The sequence below is a fragment of the Pseudochaenichthys georgianus genome, chromosome 8 (assembly GCF_902827115.2).
Source record: "Pseudochaenichthys georgianus chromosome 8, fPseGeo1.2, whole genome shotgun sequence".
Classification (NCBI taxonomy): Eukaryota; Metazoa; Chordata; class Actinopteri; order Perciformes; family Channichthyidae; genus Pseudochaenichthys; species Pseudochaenichthys georgianus.
In genome coordinates, this window is record NC_047510.2 from 4,610,599 (window position 1) to 4,623,076 (window position 12,478).

Sequence of the window (12,478 nt, forward strand, 5' to 3'; positions counted from 1 at the left end):
GTAAGTATGTGAAAATGTCCAAACGGCTGAATACATGCTGCTTTGTCTCTGTCGCATCCCTCTTGTGATGCATCCTTTCAAGCTTCCTCTGTGTGCATCTCCCTCAATCTTTGCTCTATGACCTCTATCGACCCCTGCGCTCCCATCCATCCTGCCCCCTCCTCCACTCAGACAGAGAGTCTGTCGTCCAGCGGGGTCAGCGAGGGTGCTCACTGTCAGGTGGTGTTTGAAAAACGTTGGAATGGACAGGGTCATCTTCAGAGAATAATCTCCTACATTTTCACATTCCTATTCATCTTTAAAGGTCCTGCAATTTCCTCTGACTGGAATCTAAACTCTTGTCTCCTGTATGGAAATCTGGATGTTTTTGGACAAAATAAGGGAACGTATATATATATATATGACATATCTCGGTTCCTTGCACTTGAACACAGCAAGCTTGTGACGTGACACTGGTTCATATTGCAAGAGAGGGCACCCACTTTCTGCCAGCTGCTATCAAGTGAGATGTTAGGAGAGCTGGTGAAGTACACTGACGCTGTCGTTCAACGCTTCTTAACCTCCACTACGCACACTAACCCCGGGAAGGGGGTGATGGAGGAGTCTGGAAAAAAAGGAAGGGGGTAGGGATGTCTGTCTGGCCACCATGCTGACCTCATTGACCACAGCAGGACCAGGCTCGTATGCACACACACACACACACACACACACACACACACACACACACACACACACACACACACACACACACACACACACACACACACACACACACACACACACACACACACACACACACACACACACACACACACACACACACACACACACACACACACACACACACACACACACACACACACACACACACACACACACACACTGGACGACCTAATCAATATGTAACTAAGGAAGGAGGAGGAGTGGGGGATGAGTTGCAGAAGGTGGAGGAGGGTAAAAAATTGGTCGACATGAAAAAAGGCTTTCCTTTCTCCTTCCTTTAACATTTCCAAAGAGTACGACTATGTGGAACACATTTATCCGAGTTGAGGCACCACATTCACTTGAGATAGATCCACATGATAGAAGCAGATGTAATATGTAAAGAGTCGCATGAAAACATACATTTCCTATTTCTCACACACATACATGTGCTTTGTCATATTTAACCCCCTCCTCATATGGAGATATATTTTAAAGTCATGGGGAGAAAACCATTTGCCCAGCGTGAATAAAATGGTTCAGGACTTCAGGATACCTCAGGTATCAGATATACCATGTAAAACATCAGAAGTCATCAATTTCCTTAATCAATCAATAAGAATGTAAAACACACTTAACTTCTTCACATGATACAGGCGCATGTTGTGTTCAGATGTTATACGAAATGTAAGACATAGCATAATAGCACATAGATTTCACATACAATAATAATGTAAACACAGTTTTGTGAAATGTTTTTGTACATCACATATGTAGGTCACATACAACACATGTGAAACTGCATTTCACATAACATGGGATCAATTCACATGGTAATAACAAACGTGATTTAGATGATCAAAACGGAGGTAGAGGGTAAAAGATCTACATGAACAAAGAAGACTTTCCTTAAAGGAATGGTCCACTCATTAGATAATTAATCAAAACTTCAGTATTTAGTGAAACGTTATGTTTAAACCATACCCTGAAGAAATCAGCGATATTCCCCGGTAAATAATGATTTTATAGCTCTTTTTTATCAAGACCTGTATATTCCGTCTGGCCGCCGCCATGTTTGCCATTTTCAGTAGTCACGTGATGGTCGTGACGTCATCCATGCGTTCACTTTGTCAACACACGGAAACATGGTGGAATATTTCAGTTCGGACTCGACAGCAGAGGAACAAGTTTTGACCAATGTGAAGAGATTGGATGGGGGAATTCAGCCATACATATCAGTATGACAATACGACACCCTCTGTCCTAAGACCCTCACATCGTACAAGGAACAACTTCCGAAGAAAACCCACAGTTTAAAGGGAACATGGGAGAAACCTCAGGGAGAGCAACAGAGGAGGGATCCCTCTCCCAGGACGGACAGACGTGCAATCGATGCCGTGTGTAAATTGAAAAGATAATACATTTGCAACATAGGTAGTCCAAATGTTTGGAAATGCATGTGTGTATAATAGGAAGATGATATAAGATACTATATGTATGCATGTAGTACCACCCTTGCTAGCGATTCCCTCTCTAGTTTAGCATACTCAGCTTCGTTGTCCCTGGCCATAGAATCACGATTTTATGGGGCCGGAAAAACTGGGGGGAAATACACACTAGCCGGTACTACGCTATATGGAAAGGCCACCAAAAACTGTCCTGGCCTGGACGTTAAAACGGGGCTAGCCGCTGCAATGGAAATGCGCTATAACATACCTTATTCTTACTCCGAGCACTACTTCTGCTCCTCCGTCGCTTCACACTTGCAGAGGGCGATTTCTCAACTGGCCGAACTGGTGTCCTGGTCGGTGATGACACCAGAAAGACCGATGGTACTGCATCTCCATTGAGTAATAGTTGTTCTTTAAATCCCATGTTATGTTTGATCATACTCTCAGAGTAGTCGTCCGGAAATGTGAAATGTTCGCTGCATACATGAGCCTGTAAATCTCTCGGTTCGGGCCGAGCACATTTCGCTAGCCACTGCCTCCGAATGTACTTCTTATGCTTACCTTTTGGCAACAGATGGAACCGAGCATTCCGTGGATTGTTCCTATCAGAATTGTGGCAATATTTCGCGATACAGTGAGGCATATTTGAAGAGAGAAACTACAGTAAATAACATGGAGATCAACGTGTCTTCGAAAACCAAACGCATGGATTACGTCACGTCCGGGAAATGGCGGCGCCCACAGTGTTGATGTTATTTCGGTATATAATCAGTTTAAAATCACTGATAATGTCATCGGATTAAAAAAAAAAAAAGAGAGACTGGCAGAGACTGGTCTGTTTTCCTTTAAGACTGAAAGAACATTTCTTTACTATGTATGTAAAACACATTTCACATTATCCAAGGTTATGTAACCATTTCACTTTAGACAAATTCACATGATATGAGCAGATGTAATTTATGAAGTAAAGATAAAATGTAAGACATGAAGAGTGAAATCATCCATTTCATTGTTGTATCACACATTGAACACATTTAGGGGCTCATGTTGTATTTCAGATAATTCAGGAATGAAATGTAAGACATAGCACGGTGAAACATACATTTCACATATCATTCAAACCGGTTGATCAAAGGTGAAACAGCAATTCATATGTAATAGTGACATGATGATGACACTTCATTTTGGTAAGATGTTTGGGGTACATCACATAAGTGGAACAGCATTTCCAACCCAGTCTCACAAAAAAACGTGTAATAACTACGTTGGTCCACAACTCGGGACGTAGTATTTCTACAAAAACGCCTCTGAAATTATAAAATGCCTACGTTTTTTTTCACCATTCATTCCAATGGCTGGCGTCTATGTCACGTGATCTTCAAATTTCTCCCTGCAGAAAAAAAAACCATGGCCGACATTCGTTTTATTCTCGGTGGAAAATGCCTATTTTAAGGTTAGTTTGGCGATTAAAATGCGTTTTAATGTCATTTGATGCGAGAAATAGGAGTTGTTATTTCAGATTATGTGTGCAGTGGATGTACATGATCTTTAGTTTGCTAGTTATTACGAAGATTACTTCAGGAAATTGTGTCCGTACAACGTTTTCATTGTTACCAAGGTGGTTGCTAGGGACGCTGCTATCGATATTATTTCTGTTATCTTGTGTAACTGTTTAACCTGTTAAGGCCGAAGGTCCCCGTCGACGGGGACCCTGTTTTTTTTTTTCACAACACTGTGCCACAGGCAGTGGCGTTTCTATATGTACAAAAGTGGTGGGGCACAAAAAACTCAGATGTCTAAATATAAGCTTCTGCAGAGAGGTTCATGGCTGGTGAGACACTGGCACTGACTCTTCAGGTTTACAAATATATTAAATCAAAATATAATATTATTTTCAAAAGCTTTTTGTCTGATGCTTCAATTACCTTTAAACAGACAGTTCAACAGAAGGATACCCAAAAAATGTAATTTTATCATTTAAATATTGAATTGTTTTCTCTTAGTAAGATCCCATTTTCAATAAAATTGCAGTCTTACCTTGACTTGAAGATTAAGTCCATTTGCCTATCCTTCTGGACAAAAATCACTATTACTTTTTTGTAAAAGTCCTCCTTATCTTCTTGTAGTTTCAAAAGTCTATCATAAATCTAATCTAATCAATAGATTTTTTATTCGAAAATGATAAAGTAGGGTAGACATGTGGATATTATCCGGCTGAACAAAACGTACATTTATCTAACAGCTACGTTTCCCACAGATCTTATTTTGAGCTATTTTCTAAAATCCTATGGAGAAATCTCGTTGCTTTTTTGTGGAGGGAAGCCATGCGCAGCTTACTTCCTGGTTTTAGGACGCCTCACTGCAGCTCTCTCTCTCCTCCTCTTCACACACCACACTTTTCGCGGCACACGTACTTACAGCCAATCAGCTCTGAATTATGTGAGATGAGTATGGTGGGGATGGCAGCACTTTGCCCCTATGGTCATTATTTGTTGCCACACACAATAAATAGGAAAATACTCTGAGCATGCGCAGTGTAGTTTTTGCAGTCACCGTTCACTTGGACAGTCAGAGGGAGGGGCAGGATCAGGTTTTGTCCCACATGGCTCTAAACAGCTCAATAGTCACACACTGTAGACACTAATTAGAAGAGCACAGACTAAAACAGCAATGTACAGACGAATCAGATTATTAAACATGATCTTAGAATATATTTTATATATTTTTCAATTTATTTTTTGCATTTTGTTGTAATCATTATTTTAATACTTCTGCTGACACTAGGTGGGGCTGTGCCCCACCTGCCCCTAATGACCAGTCGCCACTGGCCACAGGGCATCTTAATATTTAAAAACCTATTAATGTCTTATACCAGATTAACGAGAAGAATCTCAGCTAACTGACTATATGAACCATTTTTACAGAAACAAAACACAAGTCTCACAAGAAGCGTTAGCATTAGCCCTTAGCTAAAACGGGCAGATGCTACTTCCGGTGCTAACTAGCAAAAACGATCTTTACAACTTAATATTTTCTGCACAAACTACATATCATCTGAACGCTGATACTCCACAGATTATTTGGTTATAAGTATCATCACTGTAGGACACAAACTTACTGAGCTAGCAGCCAGAACAGAGAAGAGAAAAAACAGCAATTTTCAAAACCATAACAATAAATATGTCTTACCGTTGCTGTTTTGTGATCAAAGCTCTTGTTCAAGGGAATAAAAACGCTGTTTAAGGTTAATCCAATGTCTCTTAGTCACTTTAGAATTGTTCCTGATAATCTATCATTACATTCATGGCAGCAGAGTAGTTATAAAGTTTCGCAGTCCGGAGGTAATGCTGTCACATGCTGTTTACGCAAACCTCTCTCTAGTTGACGTAAGTGTTTAGCGGGATTTACTAACTGTCACTCGATTCTATTGGCTCTAACGGTTCAGAAAAGGTGTCAATCACCCAAATCGACCAATGGGTTCCAAAGATATGATCCTGCATGGTATAAACTATGCCCGCTCCGGCTCCATTACGCATTACGCAGCCAGAAGGGAGAGCTTCACCACAGAGCAGCTGCAAGAGATGCTAGCTGACGATAGCTATGATCATACCAGATGACTCTTCGTCGGATGATGAAGATCTCCTGCAGCCAGACCTGGATCCGGACAGTAGTGACTCGGATGTTGAACTACCACCACGGGAAAGGTATGTAATCTCTCTGTTTTTATATATTATGTGGTTGGTGGAATTGCCTCACAGTGCTAGCTTAGCCAAGAAGCTACAGGAATGATTAGGCAAAATGCTAAATAGTGTTACTAGAGTTACATTTTCTAAATGAATGGCCAGTGAATGAATATATATGTGTTTACTTATTTATTTGTTGTAGTATTATTCATTTATTGTCCAATATTATCCTTTTTATGTATTACTTTTGTGTTTGGTGGAACTGCATCACAGTGTTAGCTTAGCCAACAGGAATGATTAGCCAAAATGCTAAATAGTGTTACTTGCCTTTTTGGAGTTACATTTTCTAAATGAATGGCCAGTGAATAATTGTATACATGTATACATGTATAAATTATTCATTTATAGTCCAATATTATCCTATAAGTATAAGCCAGTGAATTAATCTAATCTCTTTGTTTTTCCACATTTGTTAGATAGGGTGTGACCCCAGCAGGACAAATCCACACACCCAGAAGACTTTCAGGGAGCAGCTTGCTGCAGAATTGTTGGAGTTTGCTGAAGGCCCTGCTGAAGGCCCTGCACCTCCACCACCCCCTCCTCCACCTCCACCTCCCACATGCATGCCCGAGTATTATGGGGAAGATGCCACCAAGGTCAGGAAGAACTGCGGGAGGTGCCTAGATGCTGGACTCAAAAGGGTGAAGACACCTGTGTACTGCAGGAAGTGCCAGGTCCCTCTGTGCTTCACTGTCAAAAGAACTGTTTCAGGGAGTGGCACGACCTAAATACTGGAACATTCAGGTAGGTATAAAGTTCAGGTAGGTATAACATTTTGCGAGTGTTTATTTAAAAAAAAAAAACTTGTTGTTTTTATATACCTAGTGTGATTTTATTGTATAGTACGTTGGTAAAATGTTTGTTTTTACATGCCTATTGTGTGTTGGTAAAATGTTTGAAATAAATCTGCCCCAGTTGGAGTCAAATGTTACATGTTTCCATTTTTTTTATTGTGCAAGTACACCTACAGTTACATACACACACAGCTACACTTACACATACACACCTACACTTACCCACACAGCTACACTTACACATACAGCTACACTTACATACACACACAGCTACACTTACCCACACAGCTACACTTACCACCCACACAGCTACACTTACATACACACACAGCTACACTTACACATACAGCTACACTTACACATACCCACACAGCTACACTTACACATACCCACACAGCTACACTTACATACCCACACAGCTACACTTACACATACACACCTACACACACACATACACACCTACACACACACAAATATTTGTAATAATATGTTTAAGAATTTTTTTTTGATTGGAATGAATACCTATAGTGATGATTCAATGTAATACAATGATTTTTATAGTCTGGTACCTGAAAAAGGTCAAATGGCACTGATGGAACCAAATGTGCCCAAAGCTTATTCCGCCTTTATTTTCATAAACCTCTCTAAATAGGTCAAATGTCACTTGTTTTGCCTCAATCCTGATACAGGGTACTTATTATATGTTATACTTTGGATTCCTAAAGCTTTTAGGCTAGTAACCCATCATTCAAGGTTGGTCTTCACTATAAGTAATGGGTTTTCTTTAGGCGGAGACAGGAATTTACATTTTTTTGCTATGTTCCATCTGAATTTACTCTGACACAGAAACATCTATATTGATTCTGACACTTCTACATCCAACTCACAGATGTAACCTTGCTTTGATAACAAAAAATATTCATATAAACCTTTTAGAAGTGAAGTTATAGTCATTTGTTCTGGGAATGTCATTTTCGAGCCTGAAACCTGAAAAACAGGCTCGGGGCTTAACAGGTTAATGGTGTTATCTTTATTGCTACCCCCTTCCCCATCAATGTATAGTGTTGGTCCACAGCGCAAACGTATTAGTTTAACAAAATCCGCATACAAAATTGTGGCATACGTTATTTTAAGACCTCTTTCTTTCAGAATGAAGTGAAAAGTATTAAAAGAGGTGAAAATCACTACAAGTCTGGCCATGTTGAGAACTGTACATACACAAGGGGAGTTAGTCGGTTCCGTAAGAGCCAGCATGCGGGACCGGCTTTACAAGGTTTCAGTGAGTAACACAAGTGTAATGTGTAACGTTAATGTACACGACTCTAGAAGTTGTAGTCTTTCTAGTTGCGTATTTTTCATAGTCTTATATTTCAACAGTTTTAAGACTAACTGACTTTTTTGACATGGAAATATTTTTTTAAGATTGACAAACATCATATGTGTAATTCATGGCACAATTCAAACGGGATCGAAAGATACGTTTTATCTCTCCATTGACTTCAATACATACATTTTCAGAAATAAGGTCCCATGGGGCGGAAGTAGATGGGCGTGACTTCGCCACTCTATTGAGCCCTGATGAGAAGACTTCTAGACAAACATGAGGAACTGCCGCCAAAACTGAAAATGTGACATGGATCATAAATATATCAGCAATTAAACAACATCTTACACTCCTTGCAGTATCATCACTAATTCGGCTGACTTTTATATTTGATACAAATGGTAGATAGGCTGTATTTACACCATAACGGTGCACAGCTGATATAAAGGGACACCTAGTGGTTAAAGCATGTTATTGAATTTCATTATTTTTATTATTAGATATTAATAGGATCCCTATAAAGTATATTCATTACTCTACTAATAGTCAATTAAAGACTGTATATAATGACTATTTTGCACATCCCTTTCAAGATTTCAAGATTTTCTAAGGTTTATTGACATATCATATAGGCCTACACAACTGTGGTGTAGTTCTGCACTGAATGAAAAACTTGGGTCGCAGGTTCCTCAACAGTGCATTACAAGACATCTATCAATATTTGTGCATACCTCCAGCAATGTTAACTATGTTGAAGCACTTATTTTAACTGATATTATACATATGTATTATACTCTTATAAGGTGTATGTATGTATTAAATATAAAACACATAATTTGTGTGATTATACTAAATGATTTACAAATAAACACCACTGCATATTTACAACTGTTACACATGCTGATGTAACGCAAATGTTTCCAACTTGGGATCAATAAAGTATATCTTATCTGAAGATGATCGATGGCTACTGCCATATTTGCTAAATTTGCCTCTGAACATTGACAAGTGCATGTTTCAGGCTTATCAATTAACAACAGGGGTCACAAACATAAGACCAGCTGTTAAATAAAGCTCTTCTGACCTTAGCTGGCATGTGTGTATATATATTAATACTGCCCATAATGGGCACAAGCAATTCTCACCCATTTATTAATTATATGTTTTAAATGTGAGTGTTTCCTGTCCCCTAAACCTCCAGGGATGTACACAGTTGAATACTGGCAACTTCTTATTATGGGAAATATGAAAACGTCTTTTAAAACTACAATTCCCAGTAGAGACGTGCCATAGATAGAGAACATGTTGCGAAACACAATAGCCAGCATGTGTAGTTCTGGGGACGGGGTGGGGGAGGGGGGACGGGGTGGACCCGTTCAAATCCAGTTTTGGACAGTCTGCCGTGGTTCCATCCCATTTCAAGTGCTGTTCGACGCTCGGCGTAACCCTCGGAGCACACTCTCCAATCACAGAGCTTGAGGACTATCACGGGGTTTGTCAAGCGAAGCGGAGAGAATACTTACTTCCCAGTGTAATATTCTCTAAAGCAAATGAGCTGCTCTGACCCTCGGTCCTGACGGACTCCAACTTGTGTTTATTAATCAAACAAATTAATAAACACAAGGATAATTAAAACTGCGGTCACAGACGTGCACGCAGTTGTGGGCGGGCCTTCGCGTCCGAGCGCCTGTAGGGGAGGCTCGCCGGTCGTCCCGGCGTCAAGCAGACACGCGCGAATCCTCCGAAATGAGCCGTTCGTAATTTCTCAAATGTTCGCGTCCCAGACTCCTCCGACAGCGACCCGGAAACGGATGTGGGCACGCCGCCTCAAAGGAAAACAAATTTCTGTAAAGGCTCGTCGACGATCGATTATCGCGGAGGCTGTCTGGAGGAGCAGTAACCGTGGCGTGTGGTGCAGTGGGTTGCGCAGACTTTCGGCCCTTGACCGTTTGTTTACTCAATAAACACATCTCCTCTGGATATTAGGCTATGCATGTTTTTAATACAACTGCTTTAATTGTGAGCCGACATTTACAGTGAGAAGAGCTGCTGAGGCCAGTGCAGAAAGCAGAACAGTGTGTATAATATATATCTCTCAATAATATAAGTAACAGGCCGACATTACACACTTTATTTGTATGCTTTAGTAGATATCTACAAATAAACAGTTGATATTTTGATGAAACTAAATAGTGCTTCACATCATAACATATCCATGGCCTGTAGCCTGATATATATTACATGCTGTATGTGTGTGTTACATGCTGTATGTGTGTGTTATGGAGTGTATATGTGTCTGTTGTAATTGCATGTGCCGCAGCAGAGGGAGCTGCTGGACTAACACTCAACATCATTGCCAGCAGTGTGTGAGTGTGTTTGAGTGTGGATTTGTGTGTATGTGTGTGTGAGTGTGTGTGTGTGTGTGTGTGTGTGTGTGTGTGTGTGTGTGTGTGTGTGTGTGTGTGTGTGTGTGAGAAAGAGACAGATGATGTGGAAGGCAGAGTAGCTTATCTGACATCTAAATGTAGGAAAATTGTACATTCTAGCCTGTGAGCTCCCCGTTCGAGTGACTGACTATTCCTTTACAATGTAGCATTGCATTGGATATGGGCTGAATTTTTCCTGGAATGGAAATGTTCCAGCCATTTCCCTAGGAGGCCTTTGCGAACATTTGCATATTTTTCAAAATGACCAACTTTCTGAGGGCCGGGCCAAATGGAAGGCAATTTGAAAGATGTCCGCAATCATAAGAGCAATGTGTACACAACGTCTTGTGCATATTAGAACAACCATATGCGAGTAGTTTGGAGTAATTTGCCACAAAAATGGTATATTCACTGTTAGCTTACGATTGAGCTAGCAACAATTGGCTTCTCAATTAAGCATCATATTGGATAGGAGCTGAACTTGTCCTGGATTGGAATTTTTCCGATCATTCCCCTAGGAGGAGTACGCAAAAATGTACTTAAAATGCATGAAAAACACACATTTCTCAAAATGGCCGACTTTCGGGGGGGCCGGGCTAATGGAAGACAATTTGAAATATGTTCATAAGAGCATTGCCTATACAGGGTTTCGTGAATATCGGTAAAACTGTATGCGAGTAGTTTGGATTAATTTGTGATATGTAAATCGTCAAAAACTGGATATTGGTTGTAAGCTAAAATGCATGAAATACGCACATTTTTCAAAATGGCCGACTTTGTCGGGGGCAGGGCTAATGGAAGCAAATTCAAAATATGTCCGTCATTCCATGAGGATTGTCTCTGCCAAAATTCGTGAAGTTCTGAGAAACCAGGGACGTACACAGACATTTGGAGGGGCTATTGCTCTAAACTAGAGAAAGGGCCTCCCGAAAACGTAAGAAGTTTTTATAAAAAAAGAAAACCAGGGAAATTGTTTGTTTTGCGGTCCATATCTCATTAACATATCTAATGTTAGGATCTATTAAAGACAAAATGCGGACAATTCTGTTTTAATATAGTTTGACCATTGTAACTGCTGTGCCTTAAATAAACTCACTAATTGATTAAACCAATTCAATACGCATTATTCTTATTCTTATCATTCTTTATGAGCGCAGTAACGGTTAGGTATCTAATTACTTATTTATTTAGTATTCCATAACTTAATAACAGAGATGGTCAAACTAAAGTAGAGACATGGCAGAAATCCTACAATGACGCGGGACAGTGAAGTGTTCCCCCGTATGTGAGAGAGGGCGATCAAGACAAGAGAGAGAGCGGTGAGGGAGTTTACGGAGCAGATGAAAAGACACAGAAAGACAGAAGCACAATAACAAGTATATTTAGGTGTAAATAACCGACGGTGTCAAGAGGAAGTAAGGTCCCCTGGTTTGTCCCCTATACTCTAACTGCCATGAGAAAACTCAAAATCAATTCAAGCATATTTAAAAACGGGGACATTTCCGGGGACAGATTGACCCGAGGATTGGCCACCAAAGCCAGGCAGGCACATGATCACCATAGCCATATGAGGCCGGACCGGACTCGGAGGGCTTCCCTTTGCTTTCCAGCTGTCAGATTATAAACAAAGTCACGTGACGCTCAGATGACAGCGCTGACAAGGTGTGTTTTATCGAAGCGAGACTCTACAATACTAATTGTGGGCTTATCATGTTTATTCGGCCACAACAGAAAAAAAAGACATTCGCTCTCTCCAGAGGGGCAGGTCAGCCAAAAAGTTCAAAAGGGCCGTTGCCCGGGCAACATTAGCCCGTACCTGTGCACGTCCCTGTGAGAAACTATATGTGACTACCACACAATAGGGGGCGCTAGTGAGCAGTTTTTTTATGAAATTACGTTTTTCTTTTACATTCACAAAAGTGTTGTGGGCTTTGACGTGTGTCCCAAGTTTTGCGTACGAAGCTCATTTTATGCTATCGCAATGTAAACAAATTGTATAGGCCACGCCCACATTCGGCATTTGTTCCGAAACTTTAAA